Here is an 11843-nt window from a genome sequence, read left to right as displayed (position 1 = left end):
CCACGCAACCACCCCTAAAGTGGTGACCCCGCGTGGACTAAAGGAAAATGCCGGACGAAAAGACGCCGGACGTGAAAATGCCGGAACGCAAGGAGGAAAGCGTCATGGCGGTTTCGGTAGCAGCGCACATCCCGGAATTTAGGGAAGACGAGCCCAGTGTGGTTCACACGGGCGGAGGCCGTTTTAAAACCGCCGAAAGCGGGGGACGCGATAAATTTCGACATGGTAGTGTTTAAACTACCCAAGGCAGTGATTTTGCAAATTACCGATTTCCTGGCGAACCCGCCAGCGGAGGCGATGTACCGGGCGCTGAAAGACAGACTTTTAGAGATATTTGAAGACTCAAAAGCCAAGAAATTGGAGAAGCTAGGAAACCTGGAGCTCGGCGAGCAGAAAGCTACGTAGCTCCTGAGAAGAATGAAGGAGTTACCAGGCGACGGTTTCCTGGAAGAAACGCTCAAGATTATGTGGAAGAGGTTGCTACCGCCCACAGTTAGAGGCAGCGACAGTGACAGATAAAGACTAAACCCCTCTAACACCCCCTAAACACGCCACCTGGTGGTACTCTCGGACTGGCTACGCCTACAGGCTGGATGAACAATACCATCTTTCCGGAAGTTATTAAACACTTCATTAAACACAAATGCATCCAAAGACAATCCATGCATACTGATCATGGATAATCATGAATCACATCTGTGTTTAGAAGCGTTAAATCTGGCGAAGGATGCGGGTGTTCATATTCTCTGGCCCTTTTAAGACGTACTACAATGGCCCTATTGAATCTTGGCTCATGAGGCATCCGGGCAAGCCTGTTAAGATTTACGACTTGGGAGAAATCATATACATTGTTTGGAGAACAAATAGCATTTAAATTGTGGTCACTAAAAACGGACTACGCGCGGATTACCGTACAGCATCACATAAATAACCTAATTTACGAAGCCCAACTTGGCAAATATGACTATCCACAAACTCAAAATCAAGGCTACTACACCACGCTGTATTCTCCAGATGCACAATCTTCAAATCAATCCAACTTGCTGTCCACTTCTCAATATGCAAGAGATTCTATTGGAAATACCTTTTCGCCAGATAATACAACAGAACAGCCATTGGATAATCTTGGAGATCTCTCATCTGACTTGCATGAAAATTAAACAATGTTTTTAAATGATTACCGTTTTTCTGAAAGATTTGTAATAAACCTAAAGTACCTACTATATATGTATATATATTTTTATATCCTCTATACTATACTGAAGTGAGTACTATTATTTATTCTGTGACTGATGCTCAGTATCTTCTTTAGAACTATATTCAAATCATATTGCTCACTTACTCACTCACACATACACACACACACACAACCTCTAACCGTATAAATTAATTTACGATTACAAATCCAAGAATACTTACTTTTATGTAATCCTTGAGAGAACGTATAAGCGCATTGCAAACTTCTGGAACTATACAATAAATGCTCTGTCGTGAAACTTTAAACGTTAGCACTAGACTTTGATATGAATCACCACTGGCTAGAAATTGGAGTTTTATCAGTAACAACTCGTCTATAACGCTACTCGTCTAAAACGCTTCTCGTCTAAAATGCAACTGGTCTAAAACGTTTAGTCTAAATTTCATCTCGTCAAAAATGCAAGTGGTCTAAACGCAAATTAGTCTCACTACCATACGTACGAAATCTTTTTGAGTAGGCTTCATTACGACTGCACACTAATATTATAAATGCGAAAGTTGGTGTGTTTGTTACAATCACGCGTAAACTAAATAGCATAAAATAAAATTAATTTACAACATCAAAAAGCAATGCTCGCTTTGCTCGTGGTTCAATCACAGAATCCTTCGCTTGCTCGAGTTTCAATTATAAGCACTCGTGCCAAACAGTAACTTTCCACCCTTGCATAACAAATAACTATTAGATAAGCCTTTATTTAACTTTACGATTGGGCTCAAATTTGCTATACATGCGTATATTTGCTGACAATGTAATAATATGGTACCATAGAGCTGAACTGATGATGGAGTAACGAAACAATAAGATAGTCCCGCCGTGTTTGGGCTCATCACAATTGCCTTGATTAAGCAAAAGAAAGGAAAAGCAAAGGAAAGTATGCACAGTCGGCAATAAAAGCTTGTTTTTAAAAATAATTTTAGTCATGAACGTATTTCTTTATCGTATGTTATATACAGCTACGGATTAATGTTTTTTATGAGTATAGGCCACTTTATATCCGCCGCCCTATGTAACTTTCTAAAATAATAGTTTTTTGAAATCTGCCGTCACTATGCCGCGGCCTATACGGCCTATTTATAAATAAAGGACTGGTTATATAGCTAGTAGATAGGCAAAATATAGGTCTAAGGAATAAAATACTTCTTGATATTTAGACCAAGTGGCGTTTAAAACCGATTATCAGGTAGCTTAAGACCATTTGTTACTTAGGCCATCTGCGTTTTAGACCTATGGCTTAGGTGTCTTAGGCCATTTAAGTTTTAGACTACTTGCTACTTAGACCAGCTTTCTTATAGACCACTTACTACTTAGACCAGTTTCTTTTTAGACCACTTGCTACTTAGACCAGTTGCCTTATAGACCACTTGCTACTTAGACCAGCTGCTTTTTAGACCACATGCTACATAGACCTGTTGCTTTTTAGACGAAGTGAGATTAACCCCCAAGAACAACGCGTCCTCTTCTAGATACATTTTGAAAGAAACTGATAAAATATAGTCACTGATCATCATTTTGACATTTTATTTTTGATTTTAATTTTAATTGACATATTAATTATCATTTTTTGACATTCTATTTTGATTTTTATTTTAATTGATTCTTATTTTTATAACACAAGTCACATCCACACACACACACACACATTGAAGGTGACAACAATTAGTAGTCATCATCATCATCTCAAATTTGCGAAAACAAACACCTGACACTTAAACGCAAACACTCTTCGACACATATACATACATTCACACACCTTTAAACACATTATCCTTCATTTTAAACTTTACTTTGAAACAGTCATCATCATCATCACACATTCACACACAGATACCAACATTCACACACACACTATCGACACCTAAACACAATTTACTTGTATAAAACAAGTCACATCCACACACACACACACACACATTGAAGGTGACAACAATTAATAGTCATCATCATCATCTCAAATTTGCGAAAACAAACACCTGACACTTAAACGCAAACACTCTTCGACACATATACATACATTCTTTGATTACACACCTTCAAACACATTATCCTTCATTTTAAACTTTACTTGGAAACAGTCATCATCATCATCACACATTCACACACAGATACCAACTTTCACACACACTTTTATACACAAACACTGACATTTAATTTAGATTCTATTTTTGGAAATTGGTATATGTGCATTTGTTTTGTTGTGTATAACGTATTGTGGGGTCCGGCAATTTGCGAGCGGGCCGTAACTTAGGCCGGCCCTGTCTTAGGGACGCGTTACAAACTACCCTCCGCCAAATTATCGGCGGGGGTGGTCAACTGTGGGGGCCGCTTAAGTTTTATTTAATTGATTTATTTACATTTCTGATTTTGATTTTAATTTTAATTGATTTTTGTACACATCCATACATACAGGTGACATATATGTATATATACTAAGACACGGACATTACGACACGGCCATTAAGACTCGCATATTTAAGCATGTCCCAAAGGTCGCAGGGGGGGACGGCTAAGGGGCCAGCCCTGAAATTGAAACTGAAAATGCCTCCGACCCTGAAAACCCAGAAGGGCAAGAAGAGCGCGAGTGGGTGGAACGGCGGGCTCTCAGTGGCTCCCCTGCGGGCAGAGGCGATGTTGGGGAAGGTGTGTCTACTGAGGGGCGGGACCGCGGGTGCCGCCAAACCAAGTGCGGGAGTGACCCTGGTGGATCGAGGTCCTCGGGTTCGGTCCCTGTCCGGGAGGACTCGGTGGGGCTGCAGGGTAGGGTGGAGCCTCTGCCGATTGATGCAGAGGTTATCACAATACCGGACGATGAGGTTGAGCAGCCAAACCTCCCCGCCCAGCCCCGGGTGCCTCCTTGTGAGGGGGGGAGGGGTGGACCTACTCGGAAGAGGAGCTTGCTGGCCAGCCTCTCACGGCTCCTCTTGAGGAGTCTGTTGAAGAAGGCGGAGCTGGTACACCTTATGCGGCGTCAACCCCATCCAGGGAACTTCAGGAGCGGGCTGGGCGCGAGCCTGTGTCCGCCTCCCGCTCGGAGTCCTAGGTTGCAAGTTAAAAAAATAGAGGGGAAACGAATAAAACGTCAAGGTAAAGGACCTAAATGTGTAAGAAAAGGTAGAAGACTGTTTGCAAATACCAAAGAAAGCGATAAAGATTATGGTGAAAATTGCCAAAAGCCAGATATGACGACCTTGGAAGTTGGAATACATTCGATGCAAAGAAGACTTTTTGAAAAATTTACCATGCTCAGAAGAAGATAGAAGACAAATAGAAAAATCGACTATTCTGCAAAGAGATTCAAGTGAATGGTTAAAACTTAGAAGAAAACTTCTAACAGCGTCTAATTTTGCTAAAGTGGTAAATACGCGTCAAACTACGAACGTGAAAAATTTAGTCATGAATATGATATATCCAAAGAATTTAAATCACGTGCCGTCTTTAGAACATGGAATAGAACATGAATCTATTGCTATAGAACAGCTAGAATCACAATTAAAAATTAAAATAGAACCGTGTGGTCTATTTATCGATAAAGAGTTTCCTTTTCTAGGTGCAACTCCGGATGGAGTTGTGGGAGCAGACGCAATAATTGAGATTACGTGTCCAATAACAGCATTCAAAACATCTTTGGACGAAGCCATAGAAAATAAAAAAGTAAGCTTTTGGAAAAAATCGAAAGATGGGCTGATTATAAATAAAAAACATCCATGGTTCATCCAAGTGCAGAGTCAATTACACATAACGAGTAGGAGTCGATGTATTTTTGGCGTATGGTCTGGATGCAATAAACAGATAAAAGTTGAGATCATACAAAGGGATGATCAATATTGGAAACAAAATATAGAAAAAAAAGTTACACAGTTTTATGAAACCTATATGTTGCCTGAGTTGTGTGATCCTAGACATGTACGCAATATGCCAATAAGAGATTTAGATGAATGTAAATAAATACAGTACTCTTGAATATAAATATTAAAATAAATGTTTTAAAAATGTGTAGTGTGTGAATATGTTGTTGTTGTGTAAGTTCACGTCGAAACGGAGGGGCAGATCGACGTGATTTTTGGCATAAAGATAGTTTATGGACCCAGTGACATAGGCTACTTTTTATCCCGAAAAAATGCACATTTCTTGAGGGAACAGTGCGCGATAACCGAATTCCACGCAGGCGAAGCCGTGGGCAAAAGCTAGTAGTAAATAAAACATCATGAGCGAGCGGTTCGCCTGCGTGAAAATACCCCTATAGAAAAATAAATTGTATAATTGCAAAATAAATCAAAGTAACTACTAAAACAATGTACGGGACCCTGTGCAATGGTAACTCGCTCTCGACTAATTTTATCTATCACTGGTATCGGGTTTCTTGCAAAACTTTTACCATTATGCTATTTTATCTATAGGTCTTCGTATTTATATACTTACTAGTATTCTCGTTCATAATTTCATACGAGAAGTTGTTCATATTTTTGAGTTTCCACAATGTCAATGACTTCGCGTATAGTTATTATTTTACTAAGTAAAATTGTATCTGATTATAAATAATTATACTCGTCTATAATGTAAAAGTTACCAGGTAAGTAGTAGTTGTGTTATGTTACTGGATTTGGATTTTTCGTGAACTTGAGTGACTTTTCCGCGCCGTACATTTACGCGCGACAACGCGGAGCTTGTGTGCGTGCTACGAGCGATGCGGTGCGGTGAGGCGGGGGCAAAGTCGGGATTCGAGCTCGGGTACTACGCGCCCTTAAGTAGCAATAGCTGTAAGTACCTATACGTATTTTAAAATTATGTTGACGCAAACGAACATCTACTCAGTTGCGCTGGGTCGAGAGGGAATTCCCGTCTGCAGAAGGCAGTGACGGGGAAGTGGGGGGAACACTCCGAATGAACGCGGCACTGAAGCCGCCGAAACAAAACACAAGGCCATTTTTTAGTTTAAAAAGAACTATATACGCAAATAATAATACCCATGTGACACCTCTCCAGAGTAACGTTAGAGTAACACCTCTCCATTTCTTCCATGGATGTCGTAAGAGGCGGCTGAGTATATAGGTTAAGGTATACCACAGGCGACAGGCTAGCAACCTGTCACTATTGTACCGTTTTTGTCAAACTTAAAACTTAAAATTGCTAGAAGTGGCATGTATTGTATCTGAGCCGTCTGATGGCGTCCTTACGACACCATGTTCTTCTCGGCCATTTTAGGTAGTGTTCCTCTGAAGACTGTTTGTTTTCACACAACACACATGAACATGGCGAACATGGCGTCGTAAGGACGCCATCAGACGGCTCAGATTAGGAATGTGACATTCTACACAAGAAATCTATTTTTATGTGGGAGATTAAAGGAAGATATCATTAGATAAAACAGCGTTCAAATCAACACAGCATATTTATTTAGAAATAAGGCATTTGTCCAAGCACAACAATATATGCGATATATTAAATTAGCATTAATTATGACTAGGTATGTGTAATAGTCTTTTAAACAATGCAACAGAATCATCATCAAAAGTCACTTACAGGGGTTCCACCATCAGGTAGGTATAGTAATTTGTATGAAGCACAACGATAAAGACACAGTATGACCGTAATGACAGAATAAACTAGTTTCTATAGGAAAATGGCGTTACCTGGACTACGTCAACAACTCAGAGCACAGCTAGTGCGATGTTCGCAACTGAATGATATCTGAGCCGGCGACGGCAGGTAGGTCCTTTTTATAAAAGCGAACAAACAAATGACGTCACACCGGGTGGGAGCGGTTTAGCGACCAACTTGTTTACGAGCTAATTTGGAACCGTTAAAATTCAAAATATATTAAAAACAACTCTTCTCCCACACGGCCATACTGACGAGCAGCCGACTCGGCTCGCGATATTTTACAATACAATACAATACAAATATTTTTGCACACAACAAACATTTTTTTACACTGACACAAGTTTATTAATATTTATTACAGTTACAGTCAAAGAAAATAATAAAATATCACAAATTTGTCCAAATCTTACAGATTATGCAGCTTCCAAGCTTAGTTTAGCTTAATTATTTGTCTAATTAAGTCATCGTTAGCATCGATGGAGCTAATTTCCTAAAATTTGGTTCAAAGTCAAAGTCAAAATATTTTTATTCAATTTAGGCTGAACGGTCCAAATAACATGGCAAAAAATTAAATTGCAATGATGAGCCTACGATTGAGTGTTAATTCACATGACAGTGGTCAATTTGCATGACTGAGTGTGTCAATGTCAATTCACATGACAGTGGTCAATTAGCATGACCGAGAGCGCCAATTCACATGACAGTGGTCAATTCGCATGACCGAGAGCGCCAATTCACATGACAGTGGTCAATTCGCATGACCGAGTGTCAAATCGCATGACCATGGTTCAACGTTGATGATCGTGATTGGTTATTTGGAGTCTTTTTGTATTTTTTATTTCAACTCCAAATTTGTTACTTATCGAAAATACAAACTGAGACATGGATGCACAGAAAAACCAGAAAAAGAGACCAGCGCTGGGAATCGAACCCAGGTCCTCAGCAATCCGTGCTGCGTGCTATAACCCCTACACCACCGCTGGACAGGAATTTAGACACGAATTTTTCCTATGCATACATATCTCAGGTTGCTTATTTCTACTACGCTACTTATGCAGCAGCACTAGCGACATCTATGTTTTCGCTCTCATCGAGAGACGTCACACTCTATCGGAACCAACCGCTCACCCAGACAAGAGATGTCGCTACTAAGCAATCAAATTATGATTGGTTATTTGGAGTCTTTTTGTATTTTTTATTTCAACTCCAAATTTGTTACTTTTACGGGTATCCCGTGAAACCATATCGAAAATACAAACTGAGACATGGATGCACAGAAAAACCAGAAAAGAGACCAGCGCTGGGAATCGAACCCAGGTCCTCAGCAATCCGTGCTGCGTGCTATAACCCCTACACCACCGCTGGACAGGAATTTAGACACGAATTGTCTGGGTGAGCGGTTGGTTCCGATAGAGTGTGACGTCTCTCGATGAGAGCGAAAACATAGATGTCGCTAGTGCTGCTGCATAAGTAGCGTAGTAGAAATAAGCAACCTGAGATATGTATGCATAGGAAAAAATCGTGTCTAAATTCCTGTCCAGCGGTGGTGTAGGGGTTATAGCACGCAGCACGGATTGCTGAGGACCTGGGTTCGATTCCCAGCGCTGGTCTGTTTTCTGGTTTTTCTGTGCATCCATGTCTCAGTTTGTATTTTCGATGTTGATGATCGTGTTGTACGCTTAAACGACTGAAACAATCCCAGTCTCGCTCAGAAATATATGATGGACTCATGCACCGTGATATGCTGGCCAGGCAACACGTAGCGGTAAATTATACTTAAACAGACAGTTCAGCCCAAAGTCAGCAAAACCCTGTTATCACTCAACAAAAAAGTAATCGGTTTCACAAGAATTAGGCAACACTCTACACCACCAGCACCGCGCCTGCACTCCAGCCTGGCAGGCGCGTCCTGGTTTCATGCGTGGAGGTTTTTTCGAAGTTTCAAGTCTTTGAGGTTCGCCCTTTGCCTGGGTCAACTTTCCTTCGGGTTGGACGAGTCCCTGCGGGCTCCCGTTGTCCACCTCTCCAGGACACCTAGATAGCCGCCAAACCCATGGGTAGTTCTCCGAGCCGAGGTACACACATTTTTTACCATTAAACTTCTGGTCCAGTCGCCGCATCGGCTGGTGGCGCTCAACATTTTACTTTTAACTAACTTTACTAAGCGAACAAAACCGTGCAGGTAGACATTCAGTTGAGGTAGCCTAAACAACCCACCAGCTCTATTCAACTACTGGCTAGCCGAGAGCCCTATTCTTATATATTGTTTTGTTTTTGGTGGAAATAAATACATTGTCCAGAAACTGTTGTTTCCTTTTTTTTCATCATCACCTTAGAGGTCACAGTGCGCCTGGGCACTGCAGGTGGTAGGACCTTGTGCAAGGTCCGCCCGGATTGCTACCACCATCTTACTCGCTAATCCTGCCGTGAAGCAGCAGTGCTGGGCGTGGAGAGTAAGACAGCCGGTGAAATTACTGGCACTTGAGGTATCCCATCTTAGGCCTCTAGGTTGGCAACGCATCTGCAATACCCCTGGTGTTGCAGATGTTTATGGGCGGTGGTGATCTCTTACCATCAGGAGACCCACTTGCTCGTTTGCCATCCAGTCGAATAAAAAAAAAAAGATGCAAATTATATTTCTGTCTCTCCTTTACCGAATGTCGGTTTCGATGTAAATAATACAGTTATTTTAAATACGGATAACCAAATACAACAGATGCAACAAGACAAAGACAATAAAAGAAGACATGAATACTATAATAAGTAATCAAAATTCAATTTATGAAATTCAAACCAACATGGCTGCTAAGTTGTCAGAAATTCAAACCGAATTAAGTTCTTACATTCAGATGATTGCTTCAAGTAAAAAAGAAGACGCAGAGGTAGATGTCATAAAAAGTCTAAGTTAACTTGAAGAGTTTGAAAAAAATCTAGCTGATGATACATTTGCAGAGAAGGTAATGAACAAATTGGGCGTAGTATGTACTAAAGGTTCAGGCAAAGGTGGCACAAACGCGTATTACTTGATTGACTTTATGTTTGACCGAAAGTTTTTGAAAGAATGTACATGGACTGGGTTTTCCAAAGGTGAAACTACAAAGATTTGTTTTAAAGCGTTTAAAATAACAATTAATGTTCTTTTATATTGTACATGGGACAGACAGAGCGTTTACAAAAAGCAATTGTGAAAAATTCTTCAAAATTATTTTAAAAAATGCGCGTCAGCGCAGTGAAGAATGCCAAAGGATGTTGGCTCCGAAAGTCCGAACGATTAAAAAAAGAATAAACAAAATTCCCCCCGCTGTTCAAACAGAGGTTGTCATCGAAGCACGGCCTGTAATCTACGTATAACGGATCGCTAGTGGTAGCGCCATCTTGTTTTTATATCAAAGTGACAGATAGCTGTACCTGTGTGCGCGAGCGTTTTACTTGTGTGCGTAGGCGCAAGCCGGCAGCCATGATGCATTTTTTTATCAGTCACGTTAGAGTGTTGATTGAGTGAAGTCATTGTGCTTATCCTCTCCGCTTTTTCTGTGACGGAGCCTACGAACGGTTCTTAGTAATATTTGCAAAATGTATTACGAGTGCTGTGTGTGTAAATCTTCGCGACAGGACGTTATTTTACACCATTTCCCAGCCATTGAGATAAGACTCCAAAAGTGGTTACAGTGTCTAAATCGTGATGATCTAAACAAATTATCACAAGAGCAACTTTCGAAGATGTTTATTTGTCAAACATGCTGTGTTAACAGCAGAGTAACAGAGATGCTCCACAATTTTGTCACCTTAACAGTGAGATTTACTATAACAAATTGGTGCAACACAATCAACAAAATATTAAAGGGCACAGATATAGTCCGCCTAAATTGGCAAAATTTGCCAGAAATGCAAAACAAGGCATACAATGAATTAAAAAAAAAAAAAAAAAAAAACAACAAATAATATCGATATTTTATTTTACTCCTAATACAGCTCTTTGTATTTAGATTGATATCTTAATACCAATAAATAAATATTAGAAGTTAAGTGATCAATTTCGAAATTAAAATATTTTCTTAAAACAATTCCTCATCTGCTAGGTAGCATACCATGGATGTATGCCGATCTTTCCCTAGACCTGTAGAAATTGCAAAAAAAAAAACGAAACGTCATACATCACCAGAGATACAGATAAAATATAATTGTTTACTGAAGAATTGTCTTGTTCCTCAGTTGGCGGTCTGATACGTAGTATCTCTAAGTAGTCTGTGCATCGAAGAGACGACTGATCAAAAAGATTCTTAATATCTCCTATTTGTCCTAATAGTAATTAGTAGTTTTTCCTTTCCACTGTCGTCAGATGTCTTTCAAATTAAAAATGATTACGTTTAAAATTGTTACTTTTTTAAACTTTAATATTTTAAAATAATTTATTGAATCAGAATCATTAAATATTACGAAATCGTTTGCTAAATGTGGAATACATCCATTTGACAGACTAATACTCGTATTCACAGAGAAAAAAGGCACACCACGCACATAGTGAGATATGGAACCATTTTTCTAAAGGCCCACCAATATACAGAAAAAAGGCACCTAAACTGAATCGTCGAAATTGGTACCACGACGTTTATTTCTCAGAGCTGAGTCTCAATGGTTTACAAGTGAATGAAAGACCGATATTGATAAGGATCACGTCGTCGGGTTACGTACGCCCTGCTCGATGCTCTTTGGGAGTTTTTAAACGACCACAGAGATATCGCGACTGGGGACAATAAATCGGCGAGAGCCCGTGAGAACTCCAGAAGAATGTGGGAAACCATTACGGCGTCATTAAATGCGCATGGCGATGGCGCTGTTAAAGACTGGAAGGAAAGGGTGGAGCAAAGTAAGTCCCAATAAGTACTTTTCTCAAACATGCGCACAAAATATTGATGTTGTGTTACAAATAATAGGCCGGGAAGTATCGTCCTGCAAAGAGTTTTTATACAACTTTCCCAGCCGCTGT

The 11843-nt window shown here is 40.1% G+C and overlaps 1 protein-coding gene and 1 pseudogene across 1 annotated transcript in view; both read left to right on the top strand.

Moving 5' to 3' along the window:
• The window catches only part of LOC141435546 (E3 SUMO-protein ligase ZBED1-like), a 138072-nt gene that overhangs the window by 40656 nt on the left and 85573 nt on the right, over positions 1–11843 (top strand). The gene's annotated exons all lie outside the window — the stretch shown is intronic.
• LOC141435844 (uncharacterized) lies at positions 418–10796 on the top strand (annotated as a pseudogene).

This window comes from Choristoneura fumiferana, chromosome 15 (assembly GCF_025370935.1).
Source record: "Choristoneura fumiferana chromosome 15, NRCan_CFum_1, whole genome shotgun sequence".
NCBI classification, from domain to species: Eukaryota; Metazoa; Arthropoda; class Insecta; order Lepidoptera; family Tortricidae; genus Choristoneura; species Choristoneura fumiferana.
This window is presented reverse-complemented; position numbering and strand designations above follow the sequence as displayed.